The sequence below is a fragment of the Lactuca serriola genome, chromosome 8 (assembly GCF_051521515.1).
Source record: "Lactuca serriola cultivar US96UC23 chromosome 8, Lser_US96UC23_V15, whole genome shotgun sequence".
NCBI classification, from domain to species: Eukaryota; Viridiplantae; Streptophyta; class Magnoliopsida; order Asterales; family Asteraceae; genus Lactuca; species Lactuca serriola.
The window spans coordinates 61155879-61161373 of NC_136415.1; positions in this window are offsets into that span (position 1 = coordinate 61155879).

The window sequence follows — 5495 nt, forward strand, 5'->3', positions numbered from 1 at the left end:
TAAACCGAATAAAATGATTTTGAATTTTTTTTTGTTCTGAAAATGTTCATTTTTGAAAAATTTCAAGCTTCATTCTCACCTTTGGTCCAAACTTTTTGTTGTGTTTTTGAAACCGAGATTTTACAAGAATCGTTTTGGCCAAAAATCAAGTTTTTAGAAAAATTTCAAATTTTGAGGTGCAGGAAGTCACACGGCCCGCGTAAGGTCATGTGTGGCTTATTTGCGGCCCATTTCTTGCCCGCGTAAAACAATCACCTCTAGCCCTGTTCAGCACACGCGGCCAGCATGCGGGTTCCACGCGGCCCGCGGGGCTGGTTTCAACACTTAGTATTTTTTGAGCTTCAGTTCACACGGCCTTTACGCGGCCCGCATGTTTTCACCCAAAATTCTTCTGAACCTTCTGTGAACTCAAGAGGAAACCAAGAATGTTACATGCGGCCTCTACGCGGCCCGCGCCCCGCCCACGCTCCACACAAAAACTCGATTTCCCGGAGATCTACCAGTCGGAATCCCGCGAGACCACCACCATTATTCACCATTTTTCCTCCTCTACAAACCCCTATTCTCTACCCAACCCTCCGATTATGGTCATTTCCACCCTTTCCTTACGCATTGAGGACAATGCTTGTTCTTAAGCTTGGGGTGGGGCATTTCCTTTTCCTTTTACTTTTTCATGCATTTTTTATAAAGGTTGCATAACATTTTAGTTTTAAGCTAATTTGCATTGATTTTTTATATATATAAAATTCCAAAAATATTTTATTTTCTTCTTTTTCACCTTTTATATTTTTGCATAACATTTAGCTTAGGGCATTATCATTCATGCATTTTTGTTGTCTGTTTATTCTCACCCCCTTGGATGTCATGGAACATGTTCACAGTTATTGTATCATTATTGGTCCAGGATCTTGTTGCTATCTCACCCATCGAACCGGGACCACTAGCTGCAGTTTGGGATTTCATACTTGGGATCAGATGCTGGTAGCTTAAAGGGGTAAGTGATCATGGCCAGGTAGTTTTCATGAAAAATTATGCATGCAATACTAATAACTATAGGATATACTATAGCAATGGATGTTCTTAGCCTCGCGGTCACTACCGCCGAGAGGATCACACTTGATCATGTTTCAACCGTTAGGATAAAGCACTAGTGCTTGTCCCCGAGTAGAATCCATATCCGGTCTCTTTACATCACCATTTTTTTTGCAATCTTCTTAGGATTTTAGAGAGTCTTTTAGTCCACATTTGGACATTTTCATTATGATTGGAAAAATCACAAGTTTGAAGAGGAGCTTACATCTTTATGCTCCACACATGGTCATTTTCACAGTTAGACCATTCGGATTATATTACTACCCTTTCGGTTCCACTTATACACTTTTGGGAACCAAAATTTGAGTCAAAGGGTTTTCTTGTTAAAAATTTCGATTGTTAATACATTACCTTCAAGTATGGTATAACAAAAAAACAAAAAAAACAAAACAAAAAGAACAAAAAAAAGAGATAAAAAGAAGAACATGCGAATTTCCAGCTGCAACTATCTTAAATAGGTGACCGGTTCAATTATTGAACAAATTTTCCAACATTTTGGTCACCCGACGTTTGATATTCATTTATATAGGCTTGTTTTATTGTATATAGATCGAGTTGTTTTTCTCAAATTGGTGATGTTAGGGAGCCTTTCGAGTCGGATACTACGAGAGGTTTGGGCCAACACTAAGTGAACCGATTCCTACAACGGTGCCCAAGAGATTAAACCCAATTACACATGAGAGAAACCGAAAGACGTAAGATCAGAGTGTACACTTAAAGAAGAGCTCCACACGAGCCCATCCAGCTGCTTTCTCCCTACTACATATGTTCTTCATTGTATGCATGTTCCATTGGGGTTGCGACTATCCATCCCTCCTTACTCACCTAAAGGAGTTGTCCTGGCTGTGGTTTATGGTTCCTTTGTCATCAGATGAAAAAGTAATGAGATAATAGCAAGATCAATTCTGACCATGTTAACTAATAGTGATCAGGTTCCGCGGTTCTCTCAATTCTTTTTATTTTCCTTAGGATCGTTCATCCCAAGTTCATTTTAGTCTTCTATTACTTGAGGACAAGTAAGGTTTAAGCTTGGGGTGATTTGATAGTTTGTTTTATTTACTTCTTTTTATAGTTTATTTTAGCACATTTCATTCGCATTTTAGTTAATTTCCATGCATATTTTCCCTTTTGTTACTTTTATGACCATTTCGGGTACTTTCTAGTTTCTTGAGCATTATTGCAGATTTTCTTGGAGACTAGCGGAGTGGGACTCTTGGGAGGCGATTGGCCTTGAAGGGAAATGGGGATTTCATGCTTGATGGCTATGGAGGTGATTCATGGAGTGGACTTGTCAATTGCTTGAATGCGTGGAAGTGTTGAACTTTAAATTTGAAAGGCGCGGGAGAAGTCTTGAGTGTGCAAGATCGATGTTTAGGAGTTTGCGGAAGCTTTGAGTGATGTGGAGAGGCAAATTGGGCTCAAATTGAAGAAATATTGAAGAAACGTGGGTTAGAAGCTGATTAGACTGGAACTGGGCGAATGATTAAGCTATGGGGCCCAAATCTTGAAGAAGCCCAAAAACTCCGTCATAGTCACGCGGCCCGCGTAAGATTCCCCGCGGCCCGCGTGGATTCCTGACAAGGGCAGATTCGAGATTTTGTCTAGAGTTCTTTTTTGGGAAGGTTGGTGTGCCTCTTCAGCCTTATCTTGAATGTCCGATTTTGATACTTTCTCTCTGGAGTTTGGAGCACTTTTGGAGGCCAAGAACACTTGAAGAATATCTTCTTTTCATCTCTTGATTCTTGTCAAATGTTTGGTACAATCTTAACTAACTTTGTTTCTTTGAGTTTAGTCATGCTTAGCTAAACTAATCTTGGTTGATTTTTTGTTGAATCCTTTGAACTTTTGTTGGATGTTGAAGAATCCATGAACTTGTTCTTAAATCTTAATGGAAATGTTTTTTGTTTTATCATATTATCACTACTAGTATGTTTTTATTCATGAGTTCAAATGTGTTTGTGGTGATTAGTTGGCTAATTTCTTGATTAAGTAAATGATCCTCAAATTAGCAAGCAACAAATGATTTTTGTGTTTTTTTTGCTTCACACAATCATAAAAACATTTCCTCCAACATGGTGGTGAAAGCATTTGACCCCTCTTGGATTTGGTGACTTTTTGGTTCTTAATGCTAGTTGACTTTCACTAATTACATGTTATATTTGGAATTAATGACTTTGACTAAGGAAATTGTTATGAGCTTCTCTGCCATTTCAATAATTAAGAAAAGTCTAGGTAATCTCAATCTCCTTGGATTACTATAGCCAAATTAAGGATTTAAATCAAAGTATTACACCATTGGATTCTAATGATATATTCATCAAAAGTCAAGGTGAGGAAACTTTAAGTCAACCATCTCTCCCTTATTGATTTTCCATCAAACTCTTATTTTTGTTGAAATTGTCTATTTAAATCATAGTTAATTCTAGTTTGTTTCAATTATTTCAAAACACTAAACCCCCCCCCCCCCCCCCCCATTTTATTTTATTGTTATTTTACAAGTATTTTTACAAAAAGATTTTCATAGAGTTATAAATTGAACCAATCTCCGTAGATTCAACCCCTTTACCACTATACACTATTTTAGTGTGTAATATTTAGGGTTATTATTTTTGTTGGCCTCGACAACAACCAGTTCTCGATTATTGGTCATTTCATACATCATCAAAGCGGAGATTTTTCGGGAGTTTGGGTTGTATTAGTTGAAGTTCAACGGATTCATCGACCTATCATAAAGTTTGGCTCGAGTTTGGAGGATTTTCTTGGTTATTGGGAGTCTAGAATTTGGGGTTAGTATTTGGATGGAGTGGACTAGAGTCTTAGCAGAATTTATGGATAACCTTCAAAGTTTTATCGAGATAGTTACGTGTTAATGGGGTCTGTTCAGTCTTAATCAAGGTATGTGATCTTGTTTCGATCGTTCATGAGGATGACTTCCGTTAATGATTGAGGTTTTTCATTTTTTAGGGACTTTGGTACTTCGCCCCTTTTGGATAAGGTTATGGCTTCCCTAAGGGTATGTATTGTGGTAAGTTAATTAGAAATTGTCGTGAGGGGTGTATGTATGTTGGACAAGATAACAATGGAGCACTTTGCTTGAATTATATGCATGGTTTTTATTTGGGTTACAGCCTTTAGATTGGAACAAGAATACAACCATTTATCCCGTTCTCGGGTTGTGTGTAACAATGTTTTAGCCGGATTTTGCATTGGTAGTAGATTGTGCTGTGAAAGGAATTATGTATGGTAAAAGAGTATGGCATTGTGGCACTCAGTTAGCGTTAAGAAGGACGTTGATTAGGTTCCTTCAAGGTGGTGAAATAAGGTTGAGTATCTTTAGGCCCCCGTGGAGCTTTTCATGAGTTCCTAGGTGAATGATGAAATGTCGACTAGATCGGTGTAATACTGGGAGCATTCCATATATAAGCTAGGGCCCTAGTGATTATGGTTGTTTATTTATTTTGCTTGTGGTACTTTTGGTGTTGGTGCATTATTGGAAGTCAGGAGACTCACGAACCAGCTGGTTTGGATAAAGTAAACAGTTAAAGGTGGTTGGGAATATCAGTCATGCATCAGAAAGTCTCTGCGGAGTGGTTGCATTATAAATTATGTTTGTTCGCGAGCTATTATAAGGGGTTTTTATCAAGGTTGGGTATCGATTATGGAGTCTCGAGCTATGAAGTTTATTGTGAATGTCTAGAGTGGTTTTCTAGGTGGGTACACCTGAGCTGATAAGGGTTGGATGCAATATGAAATTTCTTGGATTCATCACCTTTGCTCGTAAGAGGAGTGGTCGGTTGTAATGCCTAGCTCCTGGTACGTATTTAATTTAATAATTATTCAAATTATAAGAGCAACTCGATGAGTTGGAAGCCCCAAACTCGTCGAGTAGAGACCATATGGGTTGCGTAATTTAAGTAACCTACTCTACGAGTTGAGAGGCCTCAACTCGACGAGCAAGATGGCAGAGGTGAAACCCTAATTTCCGGGGTTTGCACCCTATTTAAACGTCTTAAAGCCTTCATGCTAGCCTTATTTCCGACCTCCAAGTCCCAAACCCTAAAGCCATTTGTGTGTTAGTGAGCTATTTTTGAGAGTTTTGGTGTGTATTTGAAGCTATTGGAAGAAGAAAAGCTTAGAGACACAAGAGGGAGCATATAGATCCAGAATCCTTGCCACATCCATGACATTTTGCTGGTATAAAGCTTAAACATTTCCTTGTAGTTGCTTAGATCTCCTTTATGGGGTTATTTTGATAGTTTTGGTCCTGATGACATGATCATTGGAATTTGGATGTCCCAAGTGGGGAATACTTCAGATCTTGGACCTTGAAAGGTTTTCATGGCATAAAGGTGTCAACTTTATAGCCATGGAAGCCCAATGAAACCTTTGGACCATTATTTTGA